This window comes from Sciurus carolinensis, chromosome 8, assembly GCF_902686445.1.
Source record: "Sciurus carolinensis chromosome 8, mSciCar1.2, whole genome shotgun sequence".
In the NCBI taxonomy this organism is placed as follows: domain Eukaryota; kingdom Metazoa; phylum Chordata; class Mammalia; order Rodentia; family Sciuridae; genus Sciurus; species Sciurus carolinensis.
In genome coordinates, this window is record NC_062220.1 from 68,136,030 (window position 1) to 68,156,341 (window position 20,312).

A 20,312-nucleotide genomic window follows, 5' to 3' on the forward strand; every position below is an offset into this window, starting at 1 on the left:
CTATTTTGCCTGACATTTATGATTTTCATTAAAATATCTTTCTACTGATGATTCAAAGATACGATTATAGTAGAAACAATAAGACCTAAAAAAAAAAAGGGGGGGGGGGGACAAAGTTCTCAACATGATGATACCACACGAATATTTTAATATTTTATCACTGTTAAATACAGTAAATAAGATACAAGAAGCTCTTATTTTTAAATAGAGCATTCTTCTATCAGTACCATTTATATTAACAAAAATGCTTATTGGTTTTTTAGCATAATTTCTCAATGTGAATGTTTCTTAATAACACATGTCACAGGATCTGGTAGGTAAATTCATAAAATGCCCAGCACTGTCAAACAGCAGTAGTCATAAAGCCCAGTTACTACAGTATACAAGTCTGTTATCTTGTAAGCCCTAATAAAATTGTATCATAAATCATAAATCCTGGTTACTAGAATATACAAGTCTGTTATCTTGTGGAGCACTTAGAAATATTATAAAAGTATTTTTAAATGGCTCATTTAGACAGCTCTTAGTCCTCACGCCTAATTTGAACATTTCATAAAATGTTTGGGTTGTATGTACTTATAAAAGCAGTGAAGATAAAACAAATGTGCCAATATCAACATCACAAGGCAAAATATAATAACAGTGAAAAAACAGAAATGGACTCAATGGAAAAGGAGCATACATACCTAGAAAAGCTACAGATAGAAATGGCTACTGAAATGAACTTTTAATAAGAAATGAGATTGGTTGAGGGCATGAGGGTGGAAAAAAGAGCATTATCAGGCAGAGACATAGCATGAACAATTACACAGAAGCAAAAAAACAGTCTCTAGACCAGAGAAAAAGTCTGTTTAGTTGGTACACAGACTATGAATATGGAAACCAAAAGAGAAAAACAGGAAGATGGGTTATAGTCAGGTTTTGTTAATCAAATAAATAAATAAATAAATAGCAATTTGATTCCAGAATTCAGAGAATATCTTTCTAGATTTAAACACTATGTGAAGATATCTAAAAAAACATATTTTCACTTTCCATTTCCATCATAATTCTATAATTACAGATCACTATGAGATGGAAAGCCCAAGTCAGAGGGTAGTAATGTCTCACAACTTCCATTTTTCTCTTCCTTAGGTACAATTCTACTTATTTTCATTCTCTGATCATGGTAAATTTTCAATCAAATAATCTCCACTGAGACTTATAATGCTTAATAGAAAATAATCCAAATCCAAATCCAAATATTGTAGTAATTCATCAATATTTTTAAAATGCCAAATTAGAGACATCCCACAAGCGTACAAAGACACAGTCTCAAAAATAATCAATAAAAAAATGCACATATTCAATTCTGTTTTCCTATTTAAAAAACTGGAAAACTCTAGCTGCAATAATAATAACTAAAACAATAAAAAATTCAATTTAAAGATTTAAAAAAGGAAAATATGAATATACTGACAACTGAAATACAATGGAAAGCTCACAAAAGACTCAAGCAAATAAAAGAATGTATTATAAACAAATGGGATCCTTCAAATCTGTGGTGAAGCAATGAATTACTCATTAAATGGTGTCAGAGAAATAACTAAATTATGGAAAAATAAAGTTAAATGCTTATCCATTCCCAGCATTAGTGAGTTTCATAACCTCAGGAAGCACAGTTCACATTATATTCTAGGTGACAGAAAATGGTACTGCCTGGAGATGTGAGATGTGGTTGCTATGAACAGAAGTTAAATCAAAGTAAATTATATACTAATAAAATAAAACTAGAAAAATGTTTGAAGAATATAGAGGTGAATATTTTGTTATAGTATGGTAAGGAACAAAAAGTAACCTAGTTAGTATAAGATTAACACATGATTAGGAGCTTTTTAAATTAGATATTTAAAAGAATCACAGAATGAAATAAAACTCAGAAACGTATTTCCAGCCTACATAATATAGTAAATGCACCTCTGTTATTTAAAGAACACTTACAAACCACATAGCAAAAGGACACAAACGGGTAACTCACCAAAGAAAATCAAATGACACATATAAAATTGTTTAAAACAGATCACAAAAGCATGCAAATCAGAATAAATATTAAAACAACATACCATACCAATTTTCACATATGTGATTGGTAAATAATTTTAAATGACTGTAAATACTAATTTGGATATGCTATTTTACATTACTATTAGTGATATTTTTCATTTTGAAACATTAAAAAACCAATGACCAAGAATTTAACTTCTAAAATTTATTCTAAGGAAACAATAAAACAATTGTGCAAGAATCAATATCCAAGGATGGTCATTTTTACACCAGTAAAAAATGATAAATGACCAAAATAGGTAATAATAGATTATTTATATAAATTATTGGATAGTTTTCCATTAAATATTAGCCAGTTCACATGGCCCATTTTCTATTGTTATAACAAATATATCTAAGATGAGTAATTTATAAAGCAAGGAAGTTTGTCCACAGTTGTAGAGGCTGCAAGTCCAAGATCAAGTGGCTGCATCTGATGAGGGCCTTGATTTCTCCAACCTTTGGAATGTTCTTTGAATAAGTTTTCCTCTATATTCTTATATTTGTAGTTAGGCCAGCCTCTCAAAGCCAAAGGAGTGAAAATTCAGTAAACTGTACATTGACAGTCTGTGCACCATTTTTTGACTTCAAAAAATGTTAAAACTAAAAGTGCATAGACTATTTAAATGATGCATGTTTAAGGTCTTTACATATTCTCTAAAAAACATTTAAATAACCAAAAGCAAGACACGAATTCTTGACTGAGAAGTATACTTATTTTCTTGGAATACTCCAAGTATTTCTTGGATATTCTCATACCACAGGATAAATGATGGTTCAAAAGAAAAATGTAAGTTGAATTCATGGAAAAGGTATCATTGTATTAAATTTTTTTAAAGTTGCAGAGGTCATTCAACTTTCACTGATAGTATTATAGACCTACTCAAAATTTACAAAAGTCCCAAATTGACATATATTTTTATCTCATAGAACTTTGGTTCTCTGTAGCACATACACCAGAGTACAAGCTGAGGAAATAAAAGTGAAACTACATTAAATAAAACAATTGTACTGACTGTTAAAAGAGAAAAATCATGTTTAATGAGGAAGGAAGCTCAAAATGTCACCACAAATACTTACTTGAGAATAAGTATACACCTCAAACATCTACCCTAAAGATTTCTTATAAAAGAATAATCCTCAAGAAAGAATTTTCTGAACAGATTAAAAACCTAAAGTGCTTATGAATTCAATAACAAATTTGCAACATGGCAAATAAATGACCAACAATTTTTTTTCTTTTAATGGTGCATTATAGTTGTACATAATAGCTGGGATCATTCTGAGATAATCAATCATACATGCATTGAATTTAAGTGACTTCATATCAGTCCCCAGTACCCCCTTTCTCTCTTCTCCTCCCTTCCCCCATTGCCCTTCTTCTATACTACTGCTTTTCCATTTACTTTTTAAATTGGTGCTTTAGAGATATACATAAAGGTGTAATTCATTGTGACATAGATATATATATGCATATATATGTATTTATATTATATACGTGTGTGTGTGTGTGTGTATATATATATATTTACACAGTGTAATTTTCTCAAATTCATTCAGCATTTTCTCCCCTTTCCTGTCCCTCCTCCTTTCCCTCAATCTCCTACTCCATTGATGGGTCTTTTTGATGTCCGACACCAGCCCGCCTTTTTTCTCCTTACTTGCCTCTACCTTCCATATATGAGAGAAACTATTCAACCCTTGATTTTCTGAGTCTGGCTTATTTCACTTAGTGTGGTGTTCTCCATTTCCATCCATTTACCAGAAAGTACCATAATTTCATTCTTCTCTATGGCTGAGTAAAGCTCCATTGTGTGTGTGTGTGTGTGTGTGTGTGTATCTATCTCACATCTCTTAATCCAATCATCTATTAGTAGGCACCTAGGTTGGTTCCCTATCTTGGCTACTGTCATTGCAAATAGTATAATGATTTTCCTTCTTTTAAATAAACACTGAGGAGTGAGATAGCTGGGTCATACGGTGATTCCATTCCTTGTTTTCTGTGGACTACTGGTTCGGGGTTTTTTGTTTGTTTGGTTGGTTGGTTGATGGTTTTGTGGGGTTTTTTGTTTTGTTTTTGTGGTACTAGGAACTGAACTCAGGGCCTTGGGCATCCTAGGCAAGCACTCTATTACAGAGCTACATATCTAGTCACACATTCCTAGTTTTTTTTTTTTGAGGAATCTCCACACTGCTTTCCAAGGTGGTTATACTAATTTGTAAACCCACCAACAATGTATGAGTGAACCTTTTTCCACACATTCTCGCCAACATATATTATTATCTGTATTTTTTAAAATATTCTTTTAGTTATAAATAGACCTTTATTTTATTTATATGCGGTGCTGAGAACTGAACCCAGTGCATCACGTATACTAGGCAAGTGCTCTACCACTGAGCTACAACCCCAGTCCTATTATTTGTATTCTTGATAACTGCCATTTTGACTGGAGTGAGACGAAATCTCAGCGTGAGTTGCATTTCCCTGATGTTGAACATTTTCTTCATGTATTTGTTGGCCATTTGTGTGTCTTCTTTGAGTAATATCTATTTAGTTCTTTTGCCCATTTATTGATTGGGTTAAATTTTTTGGCTTTTGGTGTTAAGTATATTTTAGTTTTTTATATATTCTGGATATTAATCCCACCAGAGGAGTAGCTGGCAAAGATTTTTTTCCCATTCTATATGTTCTCTCTTCCTGCTGTTTGTTTCCTTTACTGTGCAGAAGCTTTTAACTTGATGTCATCCCACTTATTGATTCTTGGTTTTATTTCTTCCACTCTCAGGGTCTTGATAAGAAAGCTGGTGCCTGCACCAATATGTTGGAGTGTTGATCCTATGTTTTCTCTAGCAGTTGCAAAGTTTCTGGTCTAAGTCCTAAGTCTCTGAGTCAATTTAATTTGACTTTTGTGCTAGGTGAGAGGATATTTTTTAGAGAAAGAAAAAGAAACCTAAACCCCGCCCCCACTAGTTAGAATCCTGAGAGTGCAACCTAATCTCATCCAGATTCTGTTTATCTATAAAATAATGAAATCTACCTGAGTGGGTGCTGTGGAGCTTCACTAAGATGAAACATAAACAATGTTTATAGCACAGTACTTGCCACCTAGAATCAATATAAGCTTTTATCATTATTTTTATGCCTAAAAGTCCTTTATTGGTTCCCATAATTGAAGAGTGCAGGGCAGCAGACTCAGATGAAGTTAGCAGCTCAAACAATGTCAGTAAGATGGAATTTTCTCTGCCTCTTTTTATAGTCTTTTCCATGCATGTGTGTTATTAGTGGCTGACTATCTACAGCAGCCCTAGTTCAAGTTGGTTCACTGAGGTACCAAGTATGGGAGATGCTACTGAAGCAATTCAGACAAGATTTTGTATTAGGAGTTCACATGACAAAAGTCATAGAAAACCCAAGTCAGACTAGACTCAGTAGAAAGAGAATATATTGGCTCCCATAGTGATGCTTTTATCATTATTACTCTAAAATTTTATTGAACAAAACAATTAGCAAAAGTATTTTCAATTATGTGACACAGTTTTAAAAGGAGTAAATTAAAAAACAGAATCACTATGATTTCTTGCCTCCACAGGTATTTCAGAGACTTGATTTTCACTTAAATGTTTTTTATTCTCCAGTGCTTATCTTTAACTTGAAAATCTTTACTGTAACACTTCAATATTTTATTCCCAGAGGGGATAAATCCATGAGATATATGTGCATCAAAGTACCATCTATTTTTTTCTAGAACTGCAAATGCATTTTTGAGCACAGAGAATACACAACTAGAGATTATGACACATGCCCAATGTGACCATAAAATATCAGAAAAAAAAAATTGTTCTTTAGTTCTGTCTCTAAAGAAAGAATGATGGGAGGAAAATATTATTTTGAGGACCTCCTCTATGTGAAGTAAAGGTTTAAGACAATCTATAGGGGCTGGAGTTGCGGCTCAGTGGTAGAGCATATGCCCAGCAAGTGTGAGGCACTGGGTTTAATTCTCAGCACCACTTATAAATAAATAAATAAATAGTTCATCAACAACTAAAAATATAAATAAATAAAATTTTAAAACAATGTATAAACTCTGGAACCCTGAGAGAGAAGTTAACCTGTTGAACTTCACACTGTCAGCAAGAGGGATGGAAATGGAATTCAAACCAAGGTCTAGATAGCTTCAAATCCTATGTTTTCCTGTCTTTTAATGTTAAAATTTCTTAGCAGAAATGGATATGATAGTTTATAGTGGAATTTTATGATATTGTGAACTCTCTTATGTGTTAGTAAACTGAATATTACTTTAATGAAAGAAGTTAATGAATACCGCTATTCTGCTTACTATGTTAATAACTTGCTTCCATGTTCCAATTCAATAAGATTTATTCAGTCATTTACCCTCAGAACAAGTCTTCTCAACCAATTCTATTTAGTTTTTATTTTCACTGCAACAGTTTAACTCAGTTCTATAATGTCCATTTCATTACTTACTTTCAGGTGGCAAGTTTCTACATCAATTAATTTGGTGTCTATTCTTAAGCATCCCAAAACCTTATCAAAAAGTAACAACATACAAACAAAGTATCTTTTTTTCTATCCTCCACCCTCTGTCCCACAATTACCACTGTTTGGTATGTATGAAAAAGAGGTGTCATTCTATCTACCAAAGAAGAAAATATCGTCCTAGGTACTCCTCCTTTCTCCTTTCTCTCTTCCTCTTCCTCTTCTTTTTCTTCTTCTTCTTCTTTTTCTTCTTCTCATCCTCCTCCTCCCTCCTTCCTCCTTTCTCTCTTCTTCCTCTTCTTCCTCTTTCTCCTCTTCCTCTTCTTTTCTCCTTCCCCTTCCCTTTCCCCTTCTCTCTCTCTCCTCTCTCCTCTCTCCCCTCTCCCCCCCTCTCCCCTCTCCCCTCCCCTCTCTCTCTCTCTCTCTCTCTCTCTCTTTTTCTTTTAAACTCCAGAATGAACTTAGGGGCACTTAACCCACATCCCTGGCCCTTTTTTGTATTTTTATTTAGAGACAGCATCTCACTGAGTTGCTTAGTGCCTCACCAAGTTGCTGAGGCTAGCTTGAACTAATGATCCTCTTTGCCTCAGCCCATGGGCCACTAGGATTACAGGTGTGCACAACCAAACCCAGCTCTGGGTATTCTTCTATCCCTGAAGAATAACTGGAACAAGTTGGAAGATTTAGTCTACTGTAAAACACTTCCCAAATGACCACCATTTTATCCCACCAACTCTTCTGACTTCATTTAGACTGGCAATACATATTTTAACAATTCATGCTCTCCACCTTGTCCAAAGTTTCAAGTTTCCCAAGTCTCTTCCCTAATGAAGGCTTAGCTACTACAACTGTCTCAATGTTTTAATATACTTTCCAAGAAACAATATGACTTTCATTTTCAAACTGCCTTTAGTAAGACAACTTTCAAATAAAACAGCTTACCCAGTTCAAACTTATAAACAAGATAAAAAGCAGACTACTTTCTTTCTTTCTTTCTTTTTTTTTTTTTTTTTTTTTTTTTAAGCAGACTACTTTCAATGAAGTCAAATTGGGGACCACAATTAAATAGCTCAACATTCTCTTCAAATCACAAGGATTCTGCAGAACACAAAGATTCTGCAGAACATAGTGTGAAATAAATATGATTTTAAATTACTAGCCTAAAATAGGAAACCCCATGAAAAATTTCCGGCTCACAATAATGAAATCCTGATTAAATATTTTCTTTCTATTATAAATTAAGTAACTATGACTCATAACTAGACTCACTCTATACCAATAGCCATATCTGAGATAACATCCTACAAATTCCCAAAGACCAAGAATGGGCTTTATTAATCTATGTAAACCCTAAAACAAACATATAAACACATGAGCACATTAAAAAAAAAAAAAAAAAAAAAAAAAGCCTGGATTTAAAACATATGACCAGCACAGAATTGAATGTGTAAATCTGGTTAGAACAAAAAGCCATTATCTTCAATTTCCAAATTATTTACTTCTAATTAGAAGGTCATTATTTGTTTTTGCTTTTGTTCTTTAAGAGCAACAGGGTGGGGGGCAATATTTCATTACATCTGTTTACTTGTTAATCATCAGTTCATACTTCATATATTTAAATTTTAAAAATATCTAGTTCTGTCGGTAGAAGCCATATTAACTCTGGTACTTTCATAGTCCATGAGGACAGGCAGGAAAGAATAAGTATCAATAGGCTAAAATCAACATGGTTGAGTTCCCTTCTGGAAGCTCTAAAGCAGAATCTCTTCCTTGCTCATTTAGGTTACAGAATTCAGAGTTCCCTGTGATTATAGGATCGAGGTCCCATTTCCTTGTTGGCTATCAGTTGAGGACAGTTCCCAGCTTCTAAAAGACATGTCTACGCCAGGAATCATAAACCTTTCCCTTCATCTAGAAAGCCAACAATGGCAGATACGGTACTTCTCATGCTTCAGATCTCTCCTGTCTGCTTTTCCATTCTCTGACTCATTATTCGCCTTCCTCTTCCACTTTCAAAATCTGATGGATTGGGTTCATGGAGAATGAGCCCAATCTCAAAACTTATAACCTTAATCAAAACTGTGAAGGTCATGCAAGGTAACAAATTCATAGGTTTTGTGGGTTAGAACATGGACATCTTTGGGGGGAACATTATTCTGCTATCAAACCATATTTGTTGAGGAACAGTGATTTGAAGTCAGGAACAAAGCTACAAAGCATATCACTATCTCCTATGGTATAAATATGTCCCTCAAAATGTTTATGTTGGAAACAATCTCCAACTTAACAGTGTTGTGAGGTAAAGACTTTTGGGAGATAATTAGGTCATGAGGGCTGAACCCTTGTGAATGGATTAGTGATGCTATAAAAAGGACTCTGGGAATGGGTTCTCTCTCTTTAGTTCTTCCACCCTGTGAGGACACAGAGTTCATCTCTTTGGACCTTTCACAGTCTGCCATGTGATGACACGGCAAGTAGCCCTCATCAGATGCCAGTGCCTTGATCTTTGATTTCTCAGCCTCCAGAACTGTAAGTTCTTTATAAATTATTCACTCTGTTGTATTCTATGATCCCCTAAAAGCTAAGCTGTTGAAGACTTGGTCCCCAATGCAGCGATGTCCAGAAGTGGGGCTTTTAGGAAATGAGTGGATTATGAGGGCTTTAATGATAGTGGATTAATCCATTAGTGGATTAATAATTTAAATGGACTACTGGGAGGAGGAGGAAACTGTAGGCAGGTGGGTTATGTTTGATGTTTAGAGGACATATGTCACTGGGGGCATGTGTTTGGAATTATATCCTATCCCTATGCCCCATTCTCTCTCTCTCTCTCTCTCTCTCTCTCTCTCTCTCTCTCTCTCTCTCTCTCTCTCTCTCTTTTTCTCTTTCTCTCTCTCCTCTCTCTCTCTCTCTCTCTCTCTCTCTCTCTCTCTCTCATATCTCTATCTCTCTCCATGCCTGCCCCTCCTTTCTGGCTGCCATAAGCTGAGTAGCTATCTTTCTCCATGATGTTTTACCTCACCTCAAGCACAAAGCAATGAAACTAAAACTTCTGATGAGACAAAAGAAAAGTTTCTTCCTCTAAGTCATTTATGGCAGTACTTTGGTCACAGCAAGGAAAAATTGACTAATACAACACTATTTTAGCCACAAAAGTAGTTAGGATCAAAAGCATTAGAATTAAAAATGCTGAGTAAATGCATCATTAAATACTACCTCTATCAGAGATTCTACCTTTTTAATAGATATTATCACTATACTTCTTTCTTTTTAAATGAAATACCTATTATGATTTAGATATGAGGTATCCTCCAAAAGCTCCTCTTCATGTAGAAATATTCAGAGGTAAAATGATTAGATTAGAAGAGCTATAACCTAATTAGTCCATCGAGATTTGAATGGACTGACTTGGAGGTAACTCTAGCAGGTAGAACATGGCTACAGGAGGTAGATCCTAGAAGGGTGTAACTTCCCTGTGGCCCTTCTTCCACCTCTCCTCCCCATGCTCTCTCTCCTTCCTGACCCTGCCAGGAGCTGAGCAGTTTTCCTCTGCTGGGCCCTTCCCCTACAATGTGGACTCTCACCTTGAGCTCAGAGCAATGAGCTCTGAGCCATCTATGAATGGAAACCTCTGAAACTATCAACCCCAAATAAACTTTTCCTCCTTTAAATTGTTCTTATCAGGTGTTTTGGTCACAGTGATGAAAAAGTTAACTAAAACATTTCTAAACACAATTTACTCAAGGCTGAATAAGTTAAACTTCTCACTGTAAAACAGCATTTATTTTTACCTTTAGCCTCTTCTCTCTTTGCTTCACTGTCTCTATGTCCCACAAATCTTTATTCTGTCTTCCCGCCAAGTCATACTAAAAGATAACGCAGGTTTAAGTGAGATCTGGCAAAAACAACACTATGCTTCATGTGATAAAAACAAAAGCAAATTTGGTCAAATGATAACAAGATACATAAGTATCATTCACAATATCCAGATACCTTAAAATCCCCATTAATAAATAACTGAAAAGAATGGGAAAGTGTTGCTACTTCAAATTAGTTTTGACAAAAAGAATAACTTCTATGGGCTCAGTGTTTCTGCTGTTCTTTTAAGTAAAGGAAAGCTCTGCCTTAGAAAACAGATTTTTAAATAGGAGAAAAATGATCACATGAAACTAATTTCAGTCTTTTTAAAAATTTCCACTAAGTATTTCATATCTTCAAAACTTTTAATAGTACCAGATTCTGAAAGTCAAAGTAAAATGAATTGGCAACTTTATTGTCCTAAGTTTGAAAGCTACTTAGACTATATGAAACATTTTTATATACATTCATTCTTTGGGAATACAGAGCTTTTATATGCATAAAATGTCTGTCTCCATTAAACATCACCTCTAATTGTATTTACAAAGCAATGCATGAATTCTCAACATATACAGATGGATCTCAAAGTGATTCAAATTTACAACTCATTCAATTTCACAGACTGTGAGTGTACATGAGAAACAGGCAAATAAAAATGAACTTGGTATAGATTCCATTAATGGCACAGTGAACTAGTCAGGCATAGTTTCCTAAAGATAATTGCAAATCTAGATAAAGCATTTTTAAAAACACACTATTGAAGGAACTGGAAAATGACCACAGGCAAGAGTATACCAGAGAAAGATTTACCTTTGAATTAGAGAAGTTTTAATGGGTAAGGATTCCACAGTAGGTGTCTTTTTGCTTAGGGCACTTACTGCCATAACTCTTACCAACAACTCTGTCTCAATCCCCACAGATTTTTCAGAAAGAAAAAAAGAAAAAAAAAAAAAAAAAAAAAAAAAACACAGGTTTACAGTCAGGTATTGGTGATGCAAGCTTATAATCCCAGCAACTTAGCAGAATTCCAAGTCTGAGGTCAGTCTCAGTAACTTAGACTGTCACAAAACTAAAAAATTTAAAAGGGCTGAGGATGTAGCTCAGTGGTAGAACACCCCTGGTGCCATCCCTAGTACAGAAAGAAGGAAAGAAGAAAAAGAAAAGAAAAAGTTAAGAAGAAATGAACCCACCATTTGACCCAGCTATCCCACTCCTCGGCCTATACCCAAAGGACTTAAAATCAGCATACTACAGAGATACAGCCACATCAATGTTCATAGCTGCTCAGTTCACAATAGCCAGATTGTGGAACCAACCTAGATGTCCTTCAATTGATGAATGGATAAAGAAACTGTGGTATATATATATACAATGGAATATTACTCAGCTATAAAGAATAATAAAATTATGGCATTTGCAGGCAAATGGATGAAATTGGAGAATATCATGTTAAGTGAGATAAGCCAATCTCAAAAAACTAAAGGAAGAATGACCTGGCTGGTAAGCGGATGATGACACATAATGGGGGATGGGAGGGGGGCAAGAATGGAGGAAGGAGGGACTGTATAGAGGGAAAAGAGGGGTGGGAGGGGTGGGGGGAAGGAAAAAATAACAGAATGAATCAAACACCATTACCCTATGTAAATGTATGATTACACAAATGGTATGCCTTTACTCCATGTACAAACAGAGAATCAACATGTATCCCATTTGTTTACAATAAAAATAAATTTTAAAAAAATCAAAGAAAAAAGAAAAAGTTAAGAAAAGAAGGGTTGAAACAGGAGAAAAAAAGCAAGCAAAAGTCAGAGAAGAGCCCACCCATAGAAGACCTGAAAGAAGGTGAATTTGCTCCTTTTACAAAGTGACAGCTTTCCCTGAGTGGTAGCACAGAGCTTGAGCCAGCAGAAAACTTGGGTCTTACTAAGTTGACATTCAGAAGACAGCTAATAGTTAGCAGTGCAGATGGAAAATTAGGCAGAAACACTCAAAGGAAAAAAAACAGGCAAAAGCCATAATCTAATTATCAATTCTGCCAAAAATCCTTGGTAATAGCAAACTCTTCAGGTATAGGGGGATCCACAGAGCACTAGAAAGAACTTGAAAGAATGAACAAACAGCAACTGCACAAGGCAAAGGAAAAAATAAACAGTTTGAGACCAGGTTACCCACAAGTTAGAACAAAAACAACAGAACAATTCAGAACAGAATCTGAAAATCAATAAAATGTACTATCTATAATGTTCAGTTTTCAACCAAACTTTACTTCACATGCAAAAACATGGAAAATGTGATCAGATTCATGGGGACAAAAAAACAGACAGTCAACAAATATTGCCCTTGGAGTGGGCCAAGAACATGACATCAGCATCTGGCAAGAGACTCAGGCTACTGCAACTCATGATGGAAAGGCAGAAAGGCAAGTGGGTGTGTGCAAAAAAAAAAAAAAGAAAGAAAGAAAGAAAAAGAAAAAGGCAACACTAACTCAGGCTCCCAAGAACTGACTTGATCCTCTTAATGACCTAATTACCTTTTAGAAACCTATCTCCCAACTCTGCCATAATGGAAATAAAATTCCTACGTGAATTTCAGAGGGAACAAATCACATTCAAAACACTGCAGAAGCTAATCAATAATGTATAGATTCACAATAAGTATAGATGCATATGTTTTGGAAACCCATTTAGAATGTACAAGCACCCTGTATTAAAAAATAAAAATACTACCAAATGTTCTTTCCTAGAACATATGTAGAAGGTATTCAAGAATACTTGCTGACAATGTCAGCCTTTTCCTCAAGAAGTAGCTCTGGAAAAACCTAAGAAGTGAACAATTAAGTTACCAAAGATACAAAACATTTAATTTAGACACAGATACTTCAAAGCAAATGTTGACAATACCTATAACTGCCACAGCAAAACCTTCACAAATTTCTAGGTACTATCTATCTCATTCTGAGCATCACGCTTTCTTGCTGTACCCACTAGAATAAATTAGTCACAAGATATATAATCCTAGATAACTAATTTTGCCATTTTAATCTAACATGATATAAACTCAAGATGTTAGAAAATGTTTTGCCACATATAATGATTTTGGGAAATTATTTTTCAAAGTGAAATGTTTATTTTATCATAATCAATGTGGAAATAATATAGATCATCACCTCAACCACTGAATATATTTCTAGTTGTGATGAAAAAACTAAATTATCAGCATTATTTTCCATTTTTATATAACAAAAGAACATATTTCCAACTAATCAAAAGAGACGTCAAGTCTCTACACAGAAATTAAAACGAATGAAGAAAACTAGATCCAATCTAAATGAATATGTCTCTCAGAAGGTAATACTTGCTTACCCTGTTGATTACCCAGGGCTAAAATGTAGAATTCTGTAAGTATACCTATAATGATAAATTTACATTGAATCTTTCTAACTTAACCCATTGCTAATTTAAAATTATCAAACCAAAAAGTGATTGAAAATTGTTTCTTTTATTTCTATTCACAGAGTAATGAATTATAATAGTAGCAATAAAAAGTACAACAACCCTCCTAGGATTCCGGTGCAGCATTTGACTTTAGAGACTCTAAGCTGCAATTCATTAAGAAGAAAACTGACACCATTTTAAAAGGAACAAAATAAACCTAGAGTCTGGGGCAATGTTTGGGTATATTTAAGATAAATTTTAATTTTCAAAAATTAACATTATTAGTGATATACGCTAAAATGGAAAAGAGGTTGAGCACTACTGGCTTCCGCACTCAAACAGAAAACCCTTTAGAACCAAGAAATTGAAATATTTTTATAATTACTAGTTTAAAGAACCTTACACTAAGGGCTAGGTTCTTAGCTCAATGATAGAGCACCTGGGTTCAATGCACACCACCACACACACAAAAAAAACTTCACTAAATAAATTAAACAGTAATAAATATTCCAGCAATGGGTGACAGTAGGTTTCCATTAGCATTCTTTTTCTTATAATTTTTAAAATTTTTTTTTTATTTTTTACAGACTGCATTCTTAACCAACCATATGGAATAAAACATGGAAATGCTACCAAAACTTTTTAATGTATGAAATACAATGGGGACTAAAGTTTCTAATAAGTATGCTGCTTGTTTTGTATGGATATTATCCTGAATTTCTGACACTGTATGAGGAAAGATAAAACCAATAAAATAGGATTAATGCTACATGGGTGTTATCTGTTAAACATAAATTTTAGTAACAATAAATTCAGTAAGTTTAAAAAATAAGAAGATTTTGTGTGAGTGTGTGTATAACTACACATTTTACCTCTACAACAGTCAAACTCATATCTAAACGTAAGCCTTTGTGACCATTTGGATTTGAGAACATCACCACCCCCACCTGGTGGTAGCTAAACCCAGGCACATAAGTAAATAAATTAGAGACAAAAATCTAAATCAAACATACTTACTGCAAATGCCTATATGTCATTACATTGTAGATTTAAAAATGCATGTTGAATTCTTTATACCAAAGTTGTCACACACACACACACAAAAAAAACAACTATGTATGTATTCAATGCATTTAAAAAACAAATCACCTAAGACCTGTGAGAAAGAAACTAATTTAATACTGGAAACAGTTTTTCGTAGCATATTTACAATCTATCAATACACAAATTTAATAGGCTTAAAATAAAACTTTCTAAAATGTTCACCAACAAAAACATCTTATAGACGTCTCAAGAACCATTAATTATTATAGTAACTATTGAGTACCCATCTATTATGTAGCAAAAAAATATATAAAATCATATTCTTCTCACCTGTGCATAAATCAGAAATGGCTGCCTATAGAAGCATTATTTTATCAAATTAAGAAAATACCATAACTACAATTAGAACACTAATGGATGAATCAATTATACTATCCCTTTCTTTCACAATAAATATGTATCATAAAATACTTGTATGATAAATTAAGTGTTAAGAATATTCTCTTATGATATAGGGAGTTAATATATCATAGCTTAGGAATAAAAAATGTAAAACTCAGAAAAGAGAACATAAGCAATAAAAATTATTGGAGAGAATGCTTTCCAACATGTAATTGCTTCATTATAATTTACTGCTTAATTATACTTTAAAAAATAATCTTTAACTCAGTAGCTTTAATATAGAACATTAACTCACTAAAAGTCAATTCACACTTCATTAGATATACTTATTACATAATATTCATTATATCATTCATATAAATATTAATATTTTATATTTTGGCTTTACATATGAGGCTATCATACTTCAAGGTCATTTTCTCATTTTCATCTAATTATATATTACTTTTATGTTCAAGGAATTCTTAGAAAGTAGAATAAATATGTGAATTTTCTCCTTTGAAAAAAAAAAAAGATGGACTGGGGATATAGCTCAGTTGGTAGAGTGCTTGCCTCACAAGCACAAAGCTCTGGGTTCGATCCCCAGCACCGCAAAAAAAAAAAAAAAAAAAGACACTGGGAGTTCTAAAAATGGCAACAATCTCTTTTGCAAACCAATTGAATGGTGCCACAGAGATTAAGGAAAGAATACAGCACTAGTGGTTTGACTTCTTCAGGCACTGCAATCAAATTTTTACAGATACATCAGATATGTGACCTTAAGATCTATGAAAATGTAAGCTGTAAAAAGAGCAGGGAATTTTGTTTTGTTCAGTAATGTAGCACCAATGTTCAGAATGGTACTTGGCACACATAGTAGGGATTCAATATATACTTATGAATGAATTTATCTAAGTCTTATAGGAAGAGACTGATGGAAGTTCTTTTCACATTACTTCAAGGAAAGTGCAGATAAGTTCCAATGCAAAAGCTGAAGGAAAGATTTTTTCCCCCATGGATACCATCATTATTGTTGTTATTGTTGCTGTTGTATGAGTTTTATCCTTAAAGTAAAATAAGAACAGAGTTTGAACTTCTCAAACACAAAAATTACAAGTATTCATTCATTTTATATCAGGTTCACAACAATGTACAGGGATTACATATGTTGAGACCTGATATTTGGTAAATAAATTATATGAATTATAAATCACAATTTTCATAAATAAATCAGTTTCGGAAGCAAAAAGTACAGTCTAGTTGGGTTTTTTATGGAAAATTTTTCTTCCTTCCATCCCTATTTGTAAGACAAGAAAAAAATAGATTAGATAACAATAAAGTAACAAAAACTCACCTAGAAATAAAGATAACATAAATCATGCAGGATAGAGATATAGTATATTATTTTTAATAATAAAAATAAATAAAAAAACTTTAATAAAAACTTTGAATAAATAAAAACTTTAAAAATATAAAAGATTTTAAAAGTGAAAAGAATTTCAGTTGCAAAAGCATCAATATTATAAAAAGATACAAAGTTTATCACATTGACCTATAAATTTGAAATACCAAAATACTAACATTTGTTTTAGCAAGTGGTATTAATAGAAAATCATTCTGACAGTCAAATGATAAAAACACATGACTGAAATTTAGGAAATATTCAAAATTCCAATTCACATCAGGAACATAACTAAACTAAGCTCTGAAATATAATTTTAACTGGAGGCAGAGACCTAATCAAATTTTGTTGCATTCTAATTGGAGAAAATTGTAGACTAAAAGAGGATAGTCAACAACATGAAAAACACATAAAAACTACATATAAAGAGATTAGTAATAATCAGAGAGCTCCCCATGACCCAAGATTTTTATTTAGTACTCCAAGTAAAGTACACATATTGTTAATATCAAGACATAAGTATCAAGCTTATCACAGTTAGTGCCAAACATCTGAATTACACAACCACCTTTCCCTGATTTAACTCAAATTTTACCAAACAAGTTGCCTATTATGAAGGTGTTTCCATTTCATCTGTGCAGAAAGAAAAATCATATTGCTTTCAAAGGATAGCATATGCCTCAATGCAAGTTAATGAATTCATGTTCTAGATTATAAAGCTTTCTCTTATGAAGTTGATTCATACAAAAAGAAAAATAGCATTAATGAAGATGTACAGAATTGGGAAAATTTCAGAAGAATGATTTATCATTATAGTTTATGACAGAACTGGTCCTCCTATCTATGAATTCCATATTCCATTTCCCCTCAAAAGAAGAGTGAAAATAATGCCCATTAAAAGGAGGGAGAGGGCTGGGGAGATGGCTCAGTTGTTAGAGTGCTTCCCTTGCAAGCACAAGGCCCTGGGTTCGATCCCTAGCACCGCAAAAAAAAAAAAAAAAAAAAAAAAAAGGAGAGAGAAAGAATAATGATGAATTCCCATACCTCAATTGAGAACTTCAATCTAATAACTGGGCTATCATGTGAATCCCCTACAAATCATCCCTCATTTGCTTTCATTGCTAGGTCTTTCCTATCCTTTTTGATATGTTGCTAGCTCTTATGAATTATTGAGTCAAATTAATGCCTTCTTTAGAACAAGGCAGTAAAATATCCATAAACATCTATTAAATCAAGTCTCAGTGTCAGTAAAATAAAGTTTCTGAAGCAGAAACAGATCCTTAATTATGATGAATGGACAGTCATGAGTCTCAAAAATGTCTAATAAATGTTAAGAAACTAAAAATAGATTAATTTTTAAAATCCTCCCTAATGAAAGAAATCATAGGCAGACATCACAATATCTGACTTCAAAATATACTACTAAACTATAGTTACCAAAACCACTTGATACTAGCATAAAAACAGCACACAGACCAATAAAACAGAATGGAGAACCCAGAAAAAATTCACACATCTCAGCTTCCTGATCCTCAACAAAGGTGCCAAAACATACGGTGGGAAAAGGACAGTGTCTTCCATAAATGGTGTTGGGAAACCTGTATATCCATGTAGGAAGATTGAAACTAGATCTGTCTCTCTCATCATATGTAAAAATCAACTTGAAATGGACAAAAATTTAAATGTAAAACCTGAAACTACTGGAAGGAAATACAGGAGAAACAAACATTTTAAAGCGCTGGCATAGGCAATTCTTAAAAATAAGATTTCAGAAGTACAAGTAACAGGAACAAAAATAGACAAATGGGATATAAAATATAAACCTCCTCACTGGCAATAGAAACAATCAACAAAGTAAGGAGACAATCTGAGGAATGGGAGAAAATATGTGGAAACTATTCATCAGACAAGGGATAACTTTCAGAATATATAAGGAACTCAAAATTCAACAACCAAAAAAGAAACTAATAATTTGATTTTTAAAATGAATGAGTGATTGGAAGAGACAGTTCTCAAAAGAAGATATATAAATGGCCGACAACTATATGCAAAATGTTCAGGAACACTAATCATCGGGGAAATGTAAATCAAAATCACAATGAGATATCAGCTCACCCCACTTAACATGTGCTATAATCAAAGTACCAAAACAAAAACCAAAAACAACAACAAAAAAAAAAACCCAAATGCTGGTAAGGCTGTGAAGAAAAAGGAATACTTATACACTGTTGGAGGCAATGTACAACCATTATGAAAAACACTCAAAAAACTAAAATATGATCCAGCTATCCAGTATGAGGCATACATCCAAAGAAAGTTAAATCATAGCATCAAACAGATATTTGCACAACGATGTTTATTGCAGCACTATTCACAATAAGCCAAGATATGGAATTAATTGAGGTGTCCACTGATGGATGAATGGATAAAGGAAAAGTGGTATATATACCCAATCAAATATTATTCAGCCATAAAAAGTATAAAATCCTGTCACTTGTGGCAATACAGATGGAACTGAAGGTCATAAATGAAGAAAGTCAAGTACAGAAAGGCAAACAGACATAGTCTCCCTCATATATGGAAGCCAAAAAAGTTAATTTCACAGAAGTAGAAAGTAAAATAGTGATCACTAGAGGGTAGAAGGGTAATAAGGACAGAAGATACAGAGAGGTTAAAAAACAGACACTGAGATACAGTTAGGAGGAATAAGTTCAGAGCTCTAGTACTTTGTACAGCAAAGGAGGGTGCCTACAGCTTACAATTAATACATATTTTTATAAAGAATTAGAAGAGATGAGTTCAACAGTTTCCAACATAAATAATAAAGGTGTAAGGAGACGGAAATACTAATTATCATAATTAGATCATTACACACTATACGCATGTATCAAATTATAGCACATACCCCATAAACATGTACAATTAAAAGAAAGAAGTCACAGGTAGTGAAGAATTAGGTACAAAATCAATTTCTCTAAAATTCGAGGCAATCAGTATACAAGAAAAGAATCATCTAGGTAAATTTCAAACAGGGCATTTACATCTGTCACATTTTCTGTACATTTAAGTATTCACATCCAACAATACCCAGCAGAATTTTAGAACTGATAATACTGAAGCAAAGAATACATTCTACTGTTCACCAACAGCTGTATTATGGGTGGGTTACCATATCTGTATTATAGGCAGAATACCTAATAATACCACAAAGGAAAAACCAAAAAGTGCTAATGTTGATTGCAGAAATACACCACATTCTCCTTTTACCAATGCAGTTTCTTCAGTTCAACATGGATAAAGCAGGAATACATTTCATGAACAACCAAATATTTTACTCAACCTAACCCAGATATATTATTATGAGAACCTTTTCAATATTTCCAATCATGTTAAGTGTTTTGAGAAACTGAGTTTAAAAAGAGTTGCCATCTTCTGGATTACAATGTAGTTTACCCAGCTAGTCAAAACATTCTGAAAATATTAAATTTACAAATTATATAGGAATCCTGCTCACATGGGTTAACAAAAACTGAAAAAGGTAGTAAGTACAATAAACATTTTCTCAAGTATTTTATCTAAATAATGCTCCAAAAATGTTATCATTTTGTAGTAT

At 33.3% G+C, this 20,312-nt stretch overlaps 1 protein-coding gene and 1 long non-coding RNA gene across 2 annotated transcripts in view; one reads left to right on the top strand and one right to left on the bottom strand.

Moving 5' to 3' along the window:
• Cog5 (component of oligomeric golgi complex 5) overlaps window positions 1–20,312 on the bottom strand; it is a 332,336-nt gene that overhangs the window by 275,785 nt on the left and 36,239 nt on the right. The window lies entirely within an intron of this gene.
• LOC124990298 (uncharacterized) lies at window positions 8,995–14,632 on the top strand. Its single transcript, XR_007109735.1, has 3 exons — window positions 8,995–9,109; window positions 11,859–11,938; window positions 14,460–14,632. It is a non-coding gene; the product is annotated as an uncharacterized LOC124990298 (long non-coding RNA).